Consider the following 22,843-nt stretch of genomic DNA (forward strand, 5'->3'; position numbering starts at 1 on the left):
CTAAATAGATGCACATATGGGTCCAGATTACTACAGGAATGCCATAACAGGCTAAATGACCTGGCGAATCGTAATCAGATCAGATCTAGGAACTGAGGGGCACCCCACGTATCTGATGGGAATATACCCCAGCGTATATGAGGAATGAGATAGCATACATCTACAGGAAGAAAGTAATGAAGAAGGAAGTAATGGGAACTTTATTGGACACACTTCGATCTTTTGGATTCAACAAAGGTTTCACAACAGGTCAACAAGGGTTTTTTTTCTTTAATTGAAGATTTTCTATATCTTCGCTGCATTAAATTACTACAGATGCTAAAAACCAACCCACGTCTAAATTAATAAACAAAAGCCAATAAACTATTACATGATATTTTCTATAGATACATATGAAAATTAGCATTTATCTAATAATTATAAAGACTAGGAAAGATCCCTCTTTGTTTTTGGCGGCATGGGTTTTAATTATCTTCGAATTCATTTCTTTTGACTACTTGCTATTAAATGTAAGTTGCAGTTTTAAAAGTATATATTTTACCCACTGAACAACTTGTTATTACAATAAGATAGTGATTGGTAACTATTTAAATTTTATTATGAATAGAAAGTTATTTTGCTTGGCGTTTAGTTTATGCTTTAAGTAAATTAGAGTTTTGGTTACATTTTTTTTATATAACAATATTTATAATTTAATAATTGACGGTTCACGCATGTTTTAAAGGTAGTGGCTCAAGCGCCCTGGACTTATAAAAAAACACACAGCTTATTAAACTATGGACCGAAGCAAGGAGTAGCAGCAGTAAAATACAGAAACCAAAACATGACCCAATCTTCTCTTATTTAAAAAAACAATAATCAATTGCACTTGTTAAACTTTTATTTAATTCACTGGATACTTTTTTTAGCCTAGTTATTATTTCATTCTTTTATTTATTATGCAGTCCACTTGTAACCGAATATTCTGAGCTTTTAAAGCTGAAATAGTTGAAGATCACACTTGAATGCATAATAATTAGAAAATGATCTGTCATCAATTGAAGATAAAAATGTGTTGCTGAGGATTTTAGGATACTAATAAATTTTATTGTTTTCTTAAGGCGAATTGGCCTCATTAGAACTTAACTACTTTAGAACATGTGATTTAATGTTAATTAGTAGTTCTTCACTTTTATTTTTTAACTAAAATCCTGTTATAATTATATGTATAAATATGTATAAATACTAATTATTTGTATATTTTTATTTCTCATTTCTCATTTCTTAATGAAATTAAATTTGTCCGTATATGGAAGCAAACTCAAAAAAAAAATAGTAATTATTTACTTCCAGGCATTTCATTTCCTTCTGAGAAATGTTTAAAAAAATATATCATCTCATATCTATTACCCTTTTTTATTAGATCTTTTTTGTTCCTTAACTTCTTACTTCTTACACCATCTTAAAAGATGCTTCAAAGAGCTGTGAAAATAAGTCAGATTATTTTCCAGGCCAGATAGTACCACGCTGAGGCACAATCTGGCCTTTAGAACCTTGGAACGTTGTTTCAATACACCCAAATTTTAAATATGGATCAAATTACAACAGATTTTTTTATATTAAACGATATGCGAATGCGTCGCGAACGAAACACATCACTCCTTTTCTTAACGTTTTCTTCGTTCTTACAGGATAACAATTTAAAAACTTGATAATTTCATATATTAGAAATAAAAAACTAAATGAAGAAACAATATAAACAATTTCTATAAAACGAAGGTAGAACAAACGTAATATTTTACCCTTATCTACAACCCCTTGGACTTTGAGGGTTAGATACATCCCTAAAATCTTAAAGAGCAAGGGGGTTAAAAGATACATTATCTTGAAGCTCTTGAAAAATGATTTATAATGGTACCATTAAAACCACATTTTAGAAAATTGTTTTTGAAAATGAGATCCGCCGATAATAAAGCCTTTCAAGTTCTTAAACTTTCAAATTCTTCACGCATATTTACAAAAGTTTCTCAGGATATAGCATGACATTCCTGAACTTTTTTATGCTGAAGTTACTCTCGTGACTCAAGTTGTAAAATTAGAAACTTTAGGTAAGTCCACAAAAAGTCAAAAGGTGTTAAGTTCGGGGATCTAGATAGCCCTTTAATAGGACTTCTTTTTCCAATCCACTAATTAAGATAATGATCATCGAAGCATGACCTAACGGGAACTACATAATGAGGAGTGTGGAAATGTAGTAAGCGTTCTTCTAAAGATAAATTTTCATGTATGCCCCTCTGAAATTCTATTTCCCGCACTATTAGTGGTTCGATAGATCTATGTGATATAAATATTGGGCCGATAATATTATCTCCCAATGTACCAGGCAAACATTAATTCTTTGGGGGTACTGAATATGCCCTTTTCTAAATACGTGAGAGTTCTCGTCATTCCAGCAACAATACTTTTGCATGCTCATTTAAATAAAAGGTCAATAAAGGGTCATCACTAAAGTAAATATTTTTTACTAGTCGAGGTTCTGTCTTAACTCTATTTGTTATTATTTCGCAAGACTAAATTCTTCTGTCCGGCTCATCGTCACTAAGTTCCTGCAGTTTTTGCAGTTTATAGAAATAAAACTTATGAAACGTAAGTACATTTCTCATTGATTCACGAGATAATTTATTTTCTACTGTTACTTGACAAGTTTATAAAGTTGAAATAATTGCGGAGTTTTTATTCATGATAGAAGTAGTTTCTTTTAAATTTACTAGGCTACTAGCTGACGAACATACTCCATACAAATTTTTATAAATAACGCTTTCTTTTCGGGAAGCAAAATAGCAAATAAACCAATATAAAATACCCAGGGGCTTGACATGTTAAGAATTCTTAAGAATCATACCAAGATACTAGAAGCCATCATTTTGAACATTTAATTAAATAAAAATAAAAAATGTCAAAAATGTGTTTTTTACTTATTGTTTTCCCTGATAAACAGAGAAGATTTTTCTGAAAAATGGGTTTCTATGGTATTATTAGAGAACATTTTTGCATAGCTTCAAGACCTGTCTGTTCTCGACACGTCTTTTTATTTAAGATTTTAGGGGTGTATCTCACACTGCTTAAGGGGTTACAGATAAGAGTGAGGTAATATGCATGTTTTTGTTACCCCTTTCTTTTCAAACAGTTTTCAGCGTTTTTTATTCAGTTTTTCATTTCCAATATATCGTCATTTTAAGGTTTTAAATGGTTACTCTGAAAGTAGCAATATATAAAACAAAAGTTTGCAATAAATGACAGGGCAAGAACAAGTGGTTTTTAATATCAATTGCAGTAAATTTTTTACTTCTTTTAATATTTGGACAAAGGGTCTGTAGCAAAAGGATAAAATACATGTTTGTATTTTTTCATGCTATTTTTTGGCAAATGACTACTGCCCCTGTTACAAAATATTTTACTGACAATAGAAACTATATTCACGTGACCTAAAACTGAAATAAAACGCAGCAAAAATAAAAATGTATAACAATACGACAACCGCCACCTGACGCCACTTAAATGCTTATTGCTTAATCCAGAACTTATATCTGGATATCTACACGTTAACTTTATTAAGGTTATTGAATTTTTCTGAAGAACTATAAAGAAGAATATAAAAAGATATCTAAGATGAAAATGATTATTTTAAAAAATATATATATTTGTCTTTAAATTGATTTTACCAGATACGCTGAATCTCATATTATAGAAAATATTAGTATTTATATTTAGTTAATACATTATATTAAAAGATTACATGCATTTGGATTGGAATTGGAATTGAAATTTGGAATTGACGAAACAGTGGGCTGCTAAGGCAGTTGTGCATATAGGTCTCCTGATGGACCCGTCATGCCCCACCGGGGGTTACCAGAGCCCAACGGCCTTAGAGAAACCGATAAGGCTCTCTGGTCTAAACGACTTAAAGTCGCTCGGTATACTGAAAGTGTTACCCAAGTATTTGAACCTGGCGCGCGTGAGTGCTGGGCACTCCCCGACTACATGGTCAACGGTTTCATCCTCCTCACAGCACCATCGGCATTCCGGGTTGTCCGCAATACCGATAGTATGGAGATAGCTTCTTAAGTGCCAGTGACCGATTAAAAAAGACCTGTCACTAGCCGAATTTCGCGTCTTTTTAGGCGTAGTAGATTTTTGGTGAGACAGGCAGAGGGCCCACCTATATGCGCTTTGGCCTGTCTCATACCAGGGGACTCAGTCCATCTTCGGTGGGTCCACTTGTCCAGCAGACCCTTCATTGATGCGACCGCAACGCATTTGGCGATACCAATGCCGGCCAATCCGGCCCCATCGGCACATTCGCGGATCCCAGTCTGGCAAGAGAGTCCGCTTGTTCATTACATGCATGGCCTGCATGGCCAGGTATCCAGACGAGCTGGACCCTGCATCCAACCTGTACCAGTTTTTTCAGGATTTTTATGCACTCTAGTACAAGCTTGAAGCTTACCTTTGCGGCCGTGATAGCTTTAATGGCAGCTCTGCTGTCCGAGCATATTGATACGACTGTATTGCGGTATCCCCAGCTTAGGATTTTCTGTCCGCATTTTAATACAGCGAATACTTCGGCCTGGAAGACAGTGGCGTGCTCCTTCAGCGAGTATGCTCTACTGGTATGTGGGATCCCACCAATAAGCCCTGATCCAGCTCTGTTATTTATTCTGGAGCCATCTGTGTACCAGATGGTCCCCCTATTTAGCAATGCAGGTCTGTTGGATTGCTGCCACTCCTCTCTACCTGCAATATGCGTCACAAATCCCTCGCAGTCCACAGTCACTGGAGCCATGCAGTCACTGCCCATCAGAAGGAGAGGACATTCCTGTATGGCCCGTGACCAAATTTTTGCGTGACCGGTCTCGCCAGCACGTAGTTCGCCGAGGACGTATAGCCTGTACGCAGTCCTCATTGCCTTGAATTGCACAACGAGGTCCAGAGGCGGAAGGCTCAGCAGAGTCTCAAGCGCTCTAGTTGGCGCCGTCCGCATGGAACCCGTTATGCTGAGACATGCAAGACGTTGGACTCTGTCCAGTTGTGCACGAATTTTCGCTTACTCAGCTGCACGCCACCTAGAGATATAACAGGGGGCGTGCCAAAGTTACGTCTCCTCGTGAATAGTAGGAGCTCTGCTTTTTTGGGGTTAATCCTGAGACCTCCCGAGAGGCACCATGTGTCCACCACCGCAGGGCTGTCATCATAGGGCCCCGCATTGAGACGGCGTCTTTCCCTGGGCAAAGGATTACCAGATCATCAGCGTAGGCCTGTGTGTATAGGCCAGCATTGTTTAAAAGATTTATCAGGCTGTCGACCACAAGGCACCACAAGGTAGGGGACAATACTCCTCCCTGCGGGCAGCCTCTAGCCGCCAAAGTTTCGACAATCTCGTTGTTGAGCTGGGCAGATACATGACGTTTCGAGAGCATAGCCTCTATCCAGCTAACCAAACAGGGTTCTGAGCCGCGGCTCTCGAGTGATTGGTAGATTAATGCAAAAGGGGTGTTGTCGAACGCCCCTTCAATGTCTAGAAACGCACCCAGGCAGGCCTTGCCACTCTCCACCTTCCTAACGAGGTGGTGTAGGGCCAGGTCCGTGGATTTGCCCGCCTGATGTATTGGTGTATTGGTGCACATGCAGTGGTTTGTTGACCAGGATGCTTTCCTTAAGGTATCGATCAATCAGCCTCTCCATCGCCTTCAGCATAAAGCTGGTAAGGCTGATAGGTCGGTACGATTTGGGATCTGTAAAATCGATTTTTCCGGGTTTCGGAATGAAGACGACTTTCACTTGTAATTATTCTTCTAGCAGTCTCGAACTCTAAGCGAGTCGGACCCCGAGAACAGCTAGGAGGATCGCGAGTTGAGTTGGAGTCTGGGAAGTGAGTGCGCAGCATGACCTCCAGTGACTCCTGCTCATTGGTAGTTAAGCCGCAATCTGGAAGTCACAGCGACCCCAATTTAGTTCCAGGTTCCTTGGACAGTACTTTGCACAATCGTGCTGCGGATGGTGTGTTTTCAACATCATCGCAGAACCGCCTCCAGCACTGTCTTTTGGAATCCCTGAGTGTCTTTTTGTATTGCTTTTGAGCTGCGTGGAACGCATCCCAGTCACTGGCAAGCTTAATGCGCTCAGCCCTGCGAAGGAGCCGACGCGTATTGTCACGGTGCTTTTCCGTGTTCCTGTTCCACCAGGCATTCTTGGCATTGGCGGGTCTCCGTCTGAGGGGACAGCTGCCCTCGAATGCCGCCACTATCGCACGAGTCAGGTTGACAGTCCCGATCTCTGTGTCGGCCGGAAGTGTGTACCTTGCCAGCATGTCCGCAAGACCACCGACTAGTTCCTCTCGAAAGTGGTCCCAGTCAGTGCACCTTGGGTTTCTGTAGGCTGGGGTATCGCACCGAGCCTGCTTCTTTAATTCAAAAAGAATGTGCCTGTGGTCCGACATTGTGACCTCAAGGGACACTCTCCATGAGCTGAGAAGGTTCACAGTACTAGGTGAACAGATAGTAAGGTCAATAATTGATTGACCCCTATTGCAGTAGAAAGTTGGGACACTGCCTCGGTTGAGTAGTTCTAGGCCATTTGAGCACAGGAAGTCAACCAGGGAGCGGCCCCTTGGGTTCTCATCTCCGCATCCCCAAAGGCCGTGATGTGAATTCGAATCGCAGCCCATGAGAAGCGGGAGACCCAAGTCTTCACAGTATTTGACCACCGCAGTGACGGCCGGGGGGGGGGAGGGGGTGATTCAATTTCGATGGGAAAGTAGGCAGAGCAGACTACCAGATCCTTTCCCGTGTCCATTGACAGTTTGACGGCTACTAGGTCCCTTGTACAGAGACCTGAGAGGAGAAAGCACCGCACATTCCTAGTAAGGATGATTGCGCGGGGATTCTCACAAGGTACATGTTTATGTATTGTGCCGCCAGTTAAACCCAGGCCTTTAACAGAGCCTTGGTAAGTGCAGAGCTCCTGTAATAAGCAATGCATTTGGATTATTCTGACTTTAGATCACAATAAATAGAAAATCGTTAACGGCAGTTATACAATTTACCTAGTTTATAAATTTAAACATCAATATTTTATTCTAATTTCCTATCTTTTAAAACCTGTTACTGTAATTACCTTGCTCGTAAATATAAAATGAGAATATCTAGTACTTATTATAATATAGTAGAACTTAAGTTCGTTCATAACGTTTTTATTTAGTTTATGAACCGTTGATATTTTCTTTAATTTGCAATTTTTAATATTGCTATAATTAATTTTAAGTATTGGTCCTAAGTAGTGCTATTTATTATTCTTCTTACCCCTATAAGTAAGCCACTTTTTACATATTTATTTATTATGTAACTATAAGATGTTAAGTACTGCAAATAAAAGCAATTCCGTAGATAATATCTTTAAGCATTCATATTTTTTAGAATTTAAGGATTTTAGATTAATTCACATAATTACAAACAATATTTTGATTTTTATTAAATGCTTAAATTATCATATTATTAATTTTTGTACATTCAAAAGTTATCAAAAAGAACTTACTTTAATATAGAGAATAATATTTTAATGAATTTAAATATATTCGATTGAGAATGAGATTAAGAATTGAACAGAGAAATAATAGTTGGATTATAGGACTTCAGAAAGTAGTTTTTTGAAATAGTAGAGAGAAAAAATGGACAGCATTTCATTTAGTTGGTAAAATAAATTAATTTTTATTCATTTAATTTTTTTGTTCCAAATACTCGAACCTTTAAATAAGGTTGGTTAGATAATTAGACGCAGAGAGGTTATTCAACCTTCCTTTTCATTTAAGGATTTATAGGCTGTGTCTGCGTCTGCTAAAGGATTAATGTAATTGAACACCAGCATATAAAATATTCCCTTAAACATAAATTAGATATATTCTTAAAATTAAGTTTTTTTATTAGATTATTCTTAAAATAACCTTTGTGTACGTAAAGTGTTGTTGAATATGTTGTAATTAGTAACTTTATTTAAAATTGGTGTACGAATTAGATTAATAATTACGTTTTTTTATCTTTTAGTATTTTTTTTCATCTAATAATTTTAAAATGTTTAGTTTTTTATTATTTCTAATATAAATCACAGAAACAATAAAATATTTTTAAAATATCACATCTCTCAACAGCAATTTTTAAATGTTTTTTTTATGTATAACAGTTATTTAATTTTTTTTTAATTATTTTTCAATTTTGACACTAGCAAAATTTAGGTAAAAGGTAAAAAATTTAATTATTTCATAACAAAATTTCATTACTTTTTTAATATTAAAGTTTTTCTTAATCATAAAAAATTCTATAGATGCTAGTTATTATGATGCTGAAATTTTTGATTTATTTATTTAGAAAACATATTATATTTAGGTTACATCATATTTTTATAAACCTAAACTTGATTCCAAAACCAATGTGAATAAAGAACTAATTTTAAATAATTATATTGAAAAAATAAGCTAGAATTTGCCTTTCAGGTTTTTGTAACGTTCATAATAAGGACTTTCCTTAATATTTACTTAATATATGATTTTCGATAGCTTCGAATCATCTAAAATTTTGGATGCCTTTGATCAACTAGTAGAAATAGTACAAACGCTATATGGTTAATAATAATTAATTCTTTTGCACATCCCTGATTGAAAGTTTGGTTTAGAATCTTATTAGAAATAAAACTTTTTCACCTTGTATTTATAAATATAATTTACATTTAATACATTTAATACATAAAATAATAATCAGGTAATGGTTAACAACTTTGAATGTGAACTATGGAACGAAGTAATAATTCTTGCAAATTATCGTAATTTATTACACATAAGTGATTAAATCCGTTAACAGTTTTTTCCTAGTATTATTTAATATAGCACTATTATTTATTGACGGTTTATAAGCTTTCCAATCAGTTCCCGAATTTATTTTTTTTAAATTTTGAATTAGACTGGGTGTTCCACAGTGAGTATATTAGATATTTTAAGAGAATGGCAACGCTTTGAAATCTACCAACCTCGACCCGAACAGGGTTAGAAACTACATTTAAAGAAAGTTAACACGTTAACAGTTAATTAAATTATTAGTGGGGCCAAAATTCATTTACAATATAAACTGCTTAAATCTAACCTAATAATAAAACAACTTAATCACTGCTTCACCTAGAATGTAAAGAACGCAACAATTAAAGAAATAATTACTCGAGGATCTTAAAATTTTAAAGCTCACCACTTTATGCTAGTACCCAAACGTATAATGCAAAACCTATTTGGTCTTCTAACAACCTCGCTTTATAATCTTTTATTTATAATCAAGCCAAAAGGAAACATCCTTAGCCAATTTTAGTCCATCGAGCCTCATTATGGTTCAGTTAGTATACATAAAAAGTAAATTAGTACAAAATATCAATGAACGGTGGAGTAAATAAGTACTGGTAAGTCCCCATATATTTCTCCTCCTTTATCCCATTCCCAATCGCATAACGTTGCAGTTCTATTTATAGAAATTATTAGTTGTTTTTACAATTTACAAATAGTATAGTTCCTATTTACAAACAGTAAATTATATGCGCTTCTTTGGGTGAATTAGGGATATTTATGCTATTTTTTAATTAGGTCATCTTATATACATCCTAGACAATATATTATGTTTATTTTAATAGCGAAATAATATTAATAAAGTAGGTGGATTATTAGATTGATATTATTCCCGTTGGTGGATTATAGTTTTCTGGTCTGACGTTTGTAGGTGTTTATTCGGGCGGTTAACGGTACAATATCGCGTTATTTTTGTAAATGGGATAATTAACTAGATAATATAGTAAACAGTTGAACATTTATTTGTTCACATTAGACATTATCAATTTAAAGTTGAATTAGTTGTTATTTAGCGAATTTTAGTATTAATATTGAACGAAACCTATTTGTTAATTTTTAAACAATACTTATTAAGTCAATATTTTGTTAACAAATCTTTTTTAGAATAGCTATTTCATTTAAATTATTATGGTCTACTTAATTTAGTATGTTTCATTTAATATACAGGCCATTCTATAGGCCTTCTTTGCTCTATCCATTTGTCTGGAAACTCGTCACGAATGTAAACGTGAATAAGTCGTGAACACTTATTGAAATAAAAACTGATATTTTCATGTTTTTGTTTTCTATCTGAACAAATTAAGATAAACAAAGATTTTTCTAATTTTCTCAAAAACGAATGACCTTTTAAACAAGCTATTACTCGATACCCCTTGCCATTTAAAATTTTTAAGAGGATGACCCTAAGGGGCAGATGGTGAAAGGGGGTGAAGTAATTTTAGATTAGAAAGTTGTCCCCCTTGACAAACCTTTTGACGTATTTCGGCATTTTTTTTTTAAACAGTGGTTTTCGATAAATCCGTGGTGGGAAGTTTTCAAATGAACACCCTGTATATGTTATAATAACATTACACTTAGATTAAAAAGAAAGAGTAATTTCTGGTAAATAATATATTTATTAAACTCTTAATAATAACATAATTTTAGAAATAAGAGGTGGACCACAAATGCTGCATCTTGCTCTATGATTTTTCTCATATAATATTATATTTTTGTTTGCCTGCCCATTGTTTCGCATGATATTTTTTATTAGATCTTATTATGGTTTTCATAATTTCTTTTGGTATACCTGTAGAGCATTACTATCTTTATTAGGTCTAAACTGTTATCAAAGTATTAAAGCTACCTTATTTTACTTTGTTTTTCTCAGTGTTTAGAGTTTGTTTTGGGAGTTAAATTGGTAATTTTTTGTTCACTTTTTGATTTATTGAGAGCATAGATCAAAGAGCATACTTATATAATATCATACTTAATCAACATAATTTCATACTTATATACCACTTTAATACTTACTGTTTTAAAAAGCTTGATAGATTTTTACGTTATTTAAAGATTACTCTTAAGTTAAGTTAAAATTGGTTGGCTATCTTGAATCCTTGAGAAATAGCTATTAATATGTTATTTTTAATATAAAGAGTGTGAGGGAGTGTTATTCCCCCTTTAATTCCACAATGAACTACTTTATTTGTTCCTTTTTTTGTTACTTATTCCTCGTTACTATGTATAATTAAAATGTATTTATATTATATTGGTAAAAAAAGTGAATTCAAAATATAAAATATGAATTTAAACAAAATCAAAAACACATGGTTTAGTTACTGGGCAAGGCGACTCAATTCTCCCTTTCTTAGAAAACAACCCAATTTTGAAGAAAAGGAGCGACTTATTGTCCCACTTGAGGTTTTTATTTCTGCCACTCTGTTTACTTTATCCGTACAGAAAATACGCATATCATTCATCCTAACCGCCTCTTACATGCAGGAGTATTATGGTCTTTAATATCCACCAAACTACCAAACTGTATATCGAATTGCATCTGTTTCCACTTGATTTGTTAGACATACTCCTTACTCCATCTGGACCAGAAATTCTGCTTTATTTGCTAAACCCGAGATTCGGAAACATGGCGAACTTCTGGATCTGATAATTCAGCTAGAACATGAGCTTTAGGATACGCGGTATGTCGCGGAAACTTAAGTTAATTTATACTTGGAAACTTCATCCGAAACCTAAATCAGACATTATGTAAACTAAAGGTAATCCGTCATCCCACAACAACTTTTCTATTTAATGTTTTTAAATAAGTTTCTTCGCAATAATTAAATACGGTGCTAGCAACCCTAAAAAATCAAATACGTGAGCGATACTAGATAAAATTTTTCTTTTGAAGACCTTATCAGAAATTTCGTATTTTCCAATTTTATTAAGGTCCAGTAATCTGATGCTTTCCTTTTGCATTCTCACTCTTACCAAACTTTATGACATTAAACTCTTTAGTCTTTACGCTAACTACTTAAGATCTCTTTATCATTAGGCATCTACATTCTTAACTGAAACTGGTCAGATTCTAGTATTGCTGATAATGCCTTAGAAATATCTACTACTTTCTGAACTGAATTGAAGCATCTCAAAAAATCATCCACATAAAAAGAATCTTTAATTACTTTGGACACTTTCGGGTGGTCAGCTTTACACTTATCAGCTAACTGCATAATACACCTAACAGCCAAATAACTAGCAAAAGCCTGACAGTAGTGACAGTATTCAAATTAAATATCTCAATAGGATATGTAGCCAAAGAATTTTCCATATATGGCGTTGCTAAGAAGCAATCAAAACCTTCCTATACATTTTGTAACATACTAAAATTGACAAAATCTTAGTAAAATGATCAAATCAGGAATCACACGCCCTAACATCTGCAAGTTATTAAGTGATATGTCAGTTGACATTTGCAGACTATAGACAAAAATAATATTTTTTTTTTTTTTTTTTTTTTTTATCGTAAACACAAGCACAAGAGGAAAGTCCTATGTCACTCTTGGAGTGGTTATCTTGAATTGCTGCAGGTTGTATGCGTCGGGAAATATGTGAGGTGGAAGCCCATTCCACAAAGAAGATGTTCTCCAAATGAATGAGTCCCGATACAGCAACGTTCTTGGAGTAGGCAGGTGGACTTGATGTTGATGAGCCGCCACTGCTAGACGCGTCCTTCTTGCCGGAACAGCCGTGGGTGGAATTAAGCCTGCCAGCTCAGAGGAGCACTTACCGTGATAATAACGGTAGAATAAACAGAGATCAGCCACCTTTCTCCTGTGCTTCAGACTATCCAGACTCTTTGTCAGTTCTGGTTTGTCGATAAGACGAATAGCTCTCTTCTGTATAGAATCTAGCAGCTTTAAACTATGCTTGGATGCAGAGCTCCAGACATGCGAGCAATACTCGAGGGAAGGGCATATTTGAGCCTTATAAAGAGTCAGCAGCTGTTCTGGTGACTTTTTTCGTTTTGAAAAGCACTCTGAGTTTTTTGGAAGCTGCCCTGGCGATCTCGGCAACGTGGTCATGCCAGGACACACTGTTGGTGACTTCGACTCCTAGAAGATGTAAAGATGATTTCATTGGCAATGTTTTCCCTGCCATAACCAGCTCCGGGCCATCAACATTAGTCTTCATCGTAAATACTGCAGCCTGCGTTTTTTTAGCGTTAAAATTGACCAGATTGTTACTGCCCCACTCCAAGATTGCTCTAATATCGTTGTTGGTTAAAGCTACTTGTTGCTGCTTAAGATTCTGAGAAGTTGCGGCTGTCGTTGGTTTGGCGGACTTAAATGTAGAAATAAGTGTGCTATCGTCCGCAAAGCTGTAAATTGGATTGACAGTGGTTCCTAGCAAATCGTTGATATATATCAAGAAAAGGGTGGGGGTTAGAATGCATCCTTGAGGGACTCCAGGATTAATGAATTTGTCGAAGAGGTGTCCATCGACGGCTACTTGGATTGTTCGTTGTTCAAGAAAACTTTTGATCCAATTCAATAATGAGTTTTGTATGCCGATTGAGGAGAGCTTTATTAGTAGTCCCTCATGCCACACTCTGTCAAATGCCTTGGAAATGTCAAGAGCGACTGAGCGGGACTCGCCATGCTTCTCCATGGCCTCCGTCCACAAGTGTGTGACGTAAGCCAGAAGATCGCCGGTGGATCTAAGCTTTCGGAAGCCGTATTGATGATCGCTGATTAGTCCAGATGATTCCAGATATCTTAACAGTTGTTGGTTGACTGCTTTCTCCATAATCTTCGATATTACTGGAACTAGTGCAATCGGGCGGTAATTGGACAGCATCGTCTTCTTACCCTTTTTGGGTACAGCTTGCACTTGGGCAGTTTTCCAGCTTGTTGGAAATGAGCCCTGTTTATACGTGAACAGTCTACATAAGGGAGGAGTCAATTCGTCTGAACAACGTTTTAGTACTAGGGCTGGAATTCCATCGGGTCCAGAAGCTTTGTTGGTGTCCACGCTTTTAAGAATTTTAATTATAATTCGTTGGGGAAACGAAATTTCTTTCATCGATGAATTCACCCTTGGCAAATATGGCGGTGTCTTGCCTTGCGAGTGCAAAGTAGAATTGGACGCGAAGAGTTTACCCAGTAAGTTGACTTTTTCCCTTGCTGTTACCGCGATAGAACCATCATCTGCTGTTAGGGGTGGCAAGGCCGACTTAGCAAATCCTTGACTAACGGCTTTCGATACCGACAGAAAGATCTTGTTCCATTTGGGCAGTTTAGCAATTTGTTTTTGATCCTGTTGTTGTGACTCTCTTTGCATTCATCAATAATTCGCTTGCAGCTATTTCTGGAGGTTAAAAAGTTCCTCCAATTTTCGGAGGAAGGATGTTGACGCCATTTACGATATGCTGCGTTTTTAGTGTTTACTGCCTTTTTGCAATTCAGGTTGAACCATTGCTTGTTGTTTGATCTGCATTTAGTAGAAAAAGGGATATAAGCTTCCATTCCTGCCAAGATCGTCTCTGTAATTTGGTTTGCACATTCTGAGATGTTATTGGTTCTAAAGCAGACTTCTTTCCAATGGAATGAGCGATAAAATTCCCAAAGATGGTTCCACTCTGCTGATTTATAGTGCCATACCTTCCGCGGCATCAAATGATCCTGCGTTTTAACATCCAACTGGCAAGAGACTGTTATCAATTTGTGGTCCGATGTTCCTAGGGGGGCCTGTACTGATACAGTGTACGAGTCAGGGTCTGAAGCCAAGACCAGATCTAGGAGACTCGCGAACTCGCCGTCTCGATCGGGGATTCTGGTAGGTTCCCCCACAAGCTGCGTAAGCTGGCATATGGTGGCAAATAGCTCAGCTTCTCGTCCTTCATCGTCGTTCTTGTTGCAGAAGCGCAGCCAGTTGATATTGTGAACGTTAAAATCACCCATGACGATGATTTCTGCACTTGGGTAGTCAATTTGCAGTTGGTTAATGCAATCAACCAGGTTCAAAAAGAGCCGCCTATATTGGGTGTCGCTTGGTGGTCTGTAGATACAGCAGATAAATTTCGTGGCTCCACTGGCTTTTATTTTGAACCACATAACGTCGAAGTCCACAGGATCAAGCGTTTCCTCCCGCTGGCAACTCAAATCGCTCTTGACAAATACTGCCAATCCAAAGTTTAGTCGAAATCGGGTGAGTAGATCGTATCCAGGATAAATGAGGTGAACATTTGTTGTTAAAGGTTTCACCTTTGTTTCTGCCAATTCCAGAATGTGAGGCTTATTTGATTGCAGGTGTTGGTGTACTGCATTAATATTGGTGTTTAGGCCTCTGATGTTGCAGAAATTGATTTTTAGGCTTTTAAATCCGCCTGATAGACCCCCCCGACCAGCCTCCGCCCGGAGATCAGAATGGGAGGCTAGTTTACCTCCGGAAAGTATTGGTCGTGAGGGCGCTATCATGCATTAATTTTGCTACTCCATTTCCCCTTTGGAAACCGGACACATCGACATGGCGGCGAAACGTGAGTTCCATGGAACCACTTCACGCCGCCTAAGTCCTATGTGGTGGTATTGAACCGGGCGATGCAAGTGGACAACATCTACCACCAAAGAGGTTGCTCTTTTAGTCGCCTTTTACTACAGGCAGAGCATACCGGAGGGCTATTCTACCCCGGCCCTCCCCGGGGAGCATATGCAACTTCGTGGCCAAACTCTCTTTCTTTAAAATCATTATATGGGCTTTAATAAGCAAAGTCATTTTCATTTATATTCGTTAATAAACTAATATGACATAGAGCTCTACATTCATCTTTAAGCTTCTGATGCTTTCTCTTAAATTCAGCATTTGATTGAAAATTGCGTTCCAAATATGAGAAACGATATCAAGCCTTTTCCCATGATTCTGCTAAAGTATCTTTAGAATTCTTTGGAAGCATTGAAATATTAAGCTGACCATCGCTAGCTCTCTGGAAAGTATCTTTAAAATGAACTTCACAAGTCTTCTCCTCATCTGACCACAACATTTTTTATTGAAAATATTATGCTCTATCTTCCAAAATATCTGCAAATCAAACTCGTAACTTCGTAAAACAAAACCATTTCCGAATAATAAATCTACCTTACCAAGCTTATAATAAGAAGGATCAGCCAAAGAATATTCATCAGAATATCTAAATTATTAACATCTGTTACACTTGATATATAACGTGTTAAACCAGTTAAGAGTGAACAAGTTAAATTCGTACTAAAACTGTTACGTAAAGACTATACACGCACATTGCACTGATATTTTATTTAGAAGAAGACTAGCCTAATCCACTTTTTGTCTATTCTTATTCTTTCACACAATTCTAAAGAAATATTTGACTGACTTCCACAGTCAAGTAATGCACGAGTAACATGCCAAGATATGTTTTTATCCTGACTTTCTTATAAAAATTCAACAACAGCACATGGAGATCAGAGTTGAAGGAAGAAATAAACATCTTTTGGTCTTGATTTATATTTACCTCCAGCTCAGCAGGCTTCGGAGCCTCAAAGTATAACAATACATTTTATTTTAATTAACACTTACTACACAAATAGGATTGACAACATCTAATGTAACGCCCACCTTTCAAGCAATTCAACTTAAATAGTTTGATTTTATCAATACAATCATTTATTGCCATTTTTAGGATATCTGTTCAACTTAAAATTGAAACTTAAACTTCAACTATAAAGGTCTTAGAGCCTGGACCGTACTTTTATTTTTCTTGAAATTTATTAAAATCTCTTTTACCTTCTCCTATCGGAACCGCTTTCAGCCCTAAAGTCTCTAATAGCTTATATCAAATTTTATAAATTTGTAAAACCTTTCAAATCATCCCAAGAGAAAATTTCATCTTTAGCCCTCTCAAACGTTTTTCACTCGCGATCTGTAACAGGTTCTAGTTTGGTACTAACCAAATACATAAGGACCCCAATACTCGGTTTCCGGCTTTAAAGCGGCTAAAGCGTTTACTTTTTAAAACACTGTCGACTAAAAACCGTATTTTTCCTGCAGATTCTTTATTTAATGGTTCAAAGGTCGAATAACGATTATAAGTGCAGATGCACAAGTAATTTATTGTTATATCTATCGCATAAAGTCCAATCTACGCTATAATTATCAGTAGAAAAATATAAAGAACATATAACTTGAGTAGCCACGCCCTCTATTGATGCACGTAGGAAATGACAGTTTTGTATATAGGGTGTTCCTAAACTATTGTGCTAAAATGTAAGGGTGAGTAGGTCTCGCCAAAACAAACTTTTTTTATTCGTTACCATATAGGCGCATGGGCATGCGTTCTGCGATAATTGCGCATTAAGGTCCACGAAGTGGTACCCAACCTCGACCATGGTGAAACGTGTTTATACCGGAAACCGTGTTAGTTAATGACATAAAAACGCAAGGAATATTTGGAAGAGTTCATTAAAAAAAAACCTGTTTTAATTTAAAAGATGTTCAAAATTCTGACCACCTGCTTTAATACAAGCGTGACAACGTCGTAACATTTCCTTCTGCAGACGTTAAAAAACTTCTAGAATTTTAGCAACAACCCCACCAATTCTTTCTACTTACTCTTTTTTTTTGTTTGAATCGGAGTGTCGTACTCAAGCTCTTTCATTTGCCCCCATAAAGAGAAGTCGCATGCGGTCAGGTCTAGTGAACGTGGAGGTCATGCATTTGGTGCGCCATCACACTCTTCCTTGATATGTCTGGTTCAGACGTTCCCTTACGGCGAATGTGCTAGGGCTTCGTCATGTTGGTACCCCATATTTTGTCTGACATTCAGGGGAACATTTTCTAACAATTCAGGAAGCGTTTCTTGCAGAAATGTCAATCTTTCCATTTAGTTGTGGTGGCAAGAGATACGGGTCAGCCAAAGTATTGTAAACAAGTTCTGCCCAAACATTCAAAAATGTCAAAATCGGTAAAGCTGGGCACTCAATATCGATAAAATTTATGTAGGTACATATGTTAAACTTTCTTTCTTGTCAATTATACTGTGAATACTTGTGTAATGTAACCTATTATAATATATATTATTGTAACCTATTATAGTAGCGAAATAATACCCAATTTTTTTAGGTTATTATATACAGGGTGTTCATTTGAAAACTTCCCACCACGGATTTATCAAAAACCACTGTTAAAAAAAAAATGCCGAAATACGTCAAAAGGTTTGTCAAGAGGGACAACTTTCTAACCTAAAATTACTTCACCCCCTTTTACCCTCTGCCCACCAGGGTCATCCCCTTAAAAATTTTAAATGGCAAGGGGTATCGAGTAATAGCGTTTAAAAGGTCTTTCGAGGTCTTTTATTTTGACGTTTGATTTTTTTAAAGTCATTATGTCTTTTATGGTGAGCAAAGAAGAAAAGCAAGTTAAAAAATTAAAATTATGATTGAACTGCGTTCGTTGTAGTAGATAAGTGCATCTAGTTGTAAAAAAATACATTCAGGCATAATATTTTCTTACACCTCGAAAGGAAATCAGCTTTTCAAATAAAAATTTATTCTGTGACAGAGCTTCTTGTTCTAAAAAGCTTTGTAAGACTTCAATAACTTCGATGTCCTGTATAATTAATTTTGTTTCTATCTTTTAAAAAATAGAAACAATAACATTTATCTACATTTATTAGAAGTCTGCTAGGCTTACAGTGATTTTCAAGGCGTGTAAAATCTTCTTTTAGCAAGTAAGAAATCCTTAATAGATCCAACCGGTTTGAGGATTTTCAGATTTTAATATAAAACTAGCCACACCGCTTTTAGATTTAACATTATGGAGTTATTAACTTCATCAAACGCCTAAAATCACCATAAAAAGCGTCAATTTAAATAAGATCATCAAGGTTAAATAAATAACATATCATATAAATTAACAACTTACATTAAAAAGATCGATTAGATAAAAAATCCTTGTTGTTCCAGAATGATCTCATCTCTTACTAAATTAAAATTATATTTATGCAATAGTCTTTCAAATAGTAGTATATTTTCTTCGAAAATACAAAGTTTATCAATTAAACATCAATTGTTTAGTAAATTTTTTCACCATTTTTAAAAATAAGGGCAACATGGGTTTTCTCAACAAAAAAATAAGCAACTCATTAGGGCCAGCTCCCTTTTTGGGATGACTATATGGAAATTCTTTGAGACAACTTAATAGAGTACAAAGCAACAGCTATATTCTAAAGAGTTTTAATATACGTTCAATATATATTTTGTCAACATACATTTACACACACCAATCACATAATCTTAAAAATTATATTAATAATTCGTACGCTACCAGGAATTATATAAACAGGCACTTAAAAATACCATACACTTTATATTATTAAAAATTTAGTAAATACTGTTAATATACTATATACTTGTTTAATAAATACTGGGAATTTACATTTTTTAAATAAAGAAAATTCTAATTTGTTTAAATAGTTTAAAAAATAAACAGAAAAAAATTTGATTTTTTTTTAAATTATTACAGCGTTGTTCGAATTTTTTCTTTTCTTTTCTGTAATTGATAGTATCGGTCAAGTTATAGATTTTGGTTAGTTTATATATTAAACAATTTAGTTTTAATTTACTTTAAGCACAAATAGGTGTTAACGGATCTATGTGCATGACAAACTATGTATGACTTTTAATAACGAGTAAAAATTTGTAAATCAATTATTATTATAATAGAACCCATTTGATTAATAAATCTGAATTTGAGTTTGAATTCACGAATACCTACAACCTCAATATCGTTTAATATCATACTGTAAGCAATTTAAACTATTGTTGTTATTACTTTTAATAATATTATCAATTTTGATATGACTCTACTAAATAAAAACACTGTTAAGATATTCTATAAGTATGGATTTAAAACTAACTGTCCTTTACGTTAGAAGACAAGCAAATGATACCTTTTAGATGCCATGAAGCCTTAAATTTTCTTAGAATCATTAGGTAGACAAGCTTCTATATGTTCAATATCATTATTAAAATCTCGATTTAGTAATTATCTTGATCGTGCTTTTAACAATTTAAATGTATCTAAGTCGCCAACATGTTTTAAGGCTTTTAATTTTTTATGTAATTTTTTTTCTTCTAAACATTTACGAATAGTGTATGTAAACAAATTTTAAAAACTTTGTTATAAATCATTATTATCATTATTAAAATGTAATAAATTCATGGTTTAAAATAGACTAGCTTAACCAAGATTTTGATGCGCAAAAAATACACTGGATAGTTTTTTTATTAAGTTTTATTTAAAAATAGCAAATTTAGTTCGTAAACCCGAGACAATCTGGTAAATAATATGAAAAGGCAAAAAATACAAAAAAAATCATAATAATAAGCTTACCTGCAATTTGCAGTGTTACATTTGTTTTAGGTCTTCTGCATGTTTTATGTAAAAAATATCAGTTTTCTCAGCTTTGCGTAGAAGTACATTATCAATGTGCTGCTAATTCGAATATATTCAAGATATCCAGCAATTCTCCACAATTCAGCTGGCTTCGGTGAAATTATACAAATAATCATTCGGTCATTCAACTGTTTTTCCTTGGGTGTAGTTTTCCAATAGATGGAATTCATCAATGAATCAATTGTTTTTGGCAGTGAATTATGATTGTCTTAGAATTATAGATGTGATGTCACTACAGTAATATTACTCTTAAACTGACAAAAAATACAGAGAATTTAATTTGTTTACTCGATAACCTTGCATCGTCCAAAAAAACGCAAGAAATCAAATTTGGTTCAAACTAAATGAGGATTGGCGTACCATTTGTATTCAACAATTTTTAATTAAAAACGTAAGGATATCACTAACACCGCTTAAAAAAAATTAAATTAAAATATGCCTATTGTTAAACCAAAGACGTAGACCAAGTTCACAAAAAATATATTAAGTAAGAAAAGAAATTACAACTAAACAAAAAACATTTTTTGTTTCTTAACCCATTAGTGCATGAACTTATAAAAATTGTTTTTTATGTATTTTTTCTTTATGAATTAGTTAAATGACTTAAAAAATCCGTCCCTCAAAAGGGGTTCCATGCATAAAATACATAAAGTTAATATTATTTAGTTTATATGGTAATTTTCGAAACAAATTTTTGAATGAAGTCCACAGTCACATTTTACACATTTAAAGTTACTTTTCTTCTTGCATACTTGGCACCTTCGATCAGATTCATTGTACCGAATTAAATGTCCTATATTATCAAATCTAGAGGCTTTATGAACTGAAAGCGTAGTTTTTCCTCTACTTGGTTTTTTACGATAGGACTGTAAAAAACTTAGGGCGATATACCTCCGAAATTCTAGTAAGGAGGCACGATTTGCATCAATTGGTCTTAGCTTTTTCATAAGTACCCAGCCATTTGAGATGCTTGCATCTAATAAATATGAAACTATTGGCCAATACCATTTTCGCTGTCGCATTCTTGTCCTATACAAAGCAATCAGCCCATCCATTTTATCAACTCCTCCCATGTGTTTATTGTATCCAGCTATAATTTTTATTTGTGGAATTTGTTTTTCAGTTTTAGTTTCCTTACACCATCTAGATGTGGTAACAATGTCATTACTTTCGAAGTTGGTACCCAATGTCACAATCTTGTTGTCCTTTCATTGTACAAAAGTAACGTTATCACAAGAAACAAAACTGTGGCTTCCCCTTGGTTTTGATTTCCATGAAGTACTTTCAGGAAATGGACACTTTTCCGTTCGAATTTCTCTTACTGTTGCCGTTGCACAAATTTTATTTTCCGAGAGATGGTTTAGTAAACTCAGGCTTGTAAAATAATTATCAAAAAATTTTTTATATCCCTGGTTAGAAGGCACTTCCGATTTATGTAGTAAGGACATAACCACGTCTCCACCAAGACCAAACACTTTTTCTGCAGCTGATTTGCCAGTGTAAATCTCAAAAGAAATCATATACCCATTACTACTGCATAGAGCCCAGTTTTTGAAGCCGAATCTTATCGGCTTGCCCTTGATGTACTGTTTGGCATAGTAGGGTATCATGCTTTCATCAATTGAAAGATGTTCATCTAAACCTTCGTGTTTTTTGAAATTCTCATTCAGTGAGTTCAGTAGAGGGCGAATTTTGTAAAGCCGGTCACTGCGATCAATATTAGCACTATCGTTGAAATGGATGTGGCGAAGTAACACTTCAATCTATTTAGTCGCATCCTATTTTTTAAAATGTTTGGTATATCTTCTATTGGATTCCAAAACATCCTTTTGTTCGGATATTTTGCATAATCTGAAAGAAGCATTTCTCCAAGTAGTACTTATAACTCTTCTTTTGTGAAATTTAGCTCCTTATTTTTTTGTTGGCCGTATTTATTGGTTTCCTCAACAATTTTCGTTGTAAGATCTTCATTGAAAAACAGTTATAAAAAATCTAACGGATTTTGGGCTTCTTCTGCTTCTTGAGATGTCTCTCGTGGCACACAGTTTGTATTCATAGAAAAAATGGGGGGATCTGCGTTCCATTCGTATAGCTTTCTACGTTTAGGGATTGAAAAAATGCCTTGACTTATACTTGACCCAGGTTTAGAAAGCAGATCTGCTAAAAGTATTAGATCTTCTTCATCAAAATCATCTTGTTCATTAGGTGGGGCTTCATAGGTTTGACGAGATAAACCCATAGACTTTGGAAATAGTTGGGCTAGAGGAACTAGATCTTCTTCGTCAAAATAATTTTATTTTCTGGCTCTTACTTCACAATTCTACTGAAGTATTCCACGGCATAAGCGATCTACATCTCCGATATGCTCATCATCAGAGCTGTCGCTGTCTTCTTCTGTGTCTTCGCCTAGGTCATCAGGAATTCATCAGTAAACATCAAGAATTTGTTGAACTTCACCGTCCCTATCTTCAAATAATTTTGCAA

At 35.1% G+C, this 22,843-nt stretch overlaps 1 protein-coding gene across 4 annotated transcripts in view; it reads left to right on the top strand.

Annotated features, from left to right (window-relative positions):
• The window catches only part of LOC126743422 (fatty acyl-CoA reductase wat-like), a 234,027-nt gene that overhangs the window by 19,720 nt on the left and 191,464 nt on the right, over positions 1 to 22,843 (top strand). For 3 of the 4 annotated variants that reach the window (XR_007662865.1, XM_050450513.1, XM_050450511.1), the window contains exon 1: positions 7,190 to 7,345. The exons of the other annotated variant lie outside the window; for it this stretch is intronic. The gene's annotated coding sequence lies outside the window, so the exon portion shown is untranslated. Of the gene's footprint in view, positions 1 to 7,189; positions 7,346 to 22,843 lie in introns of those variants that run through there. 4 annotated transcript variants of the gene reach the window in all.

Source organism: Anthonomus grandis, chromosome 12, assembly GCF_022605725.1.
Source record: "Anthonomus grandis grandis chromosome 12, icAntGran1.3, whole genome shotgun sequence".
Taxonomy (NCBI): domain Eukaryota; kingdom Metazoa; phylum Arthropoda; class Insecta; order Coleoptera; family Curculionidae; genus Anthonomus; species Anthonomus grandis.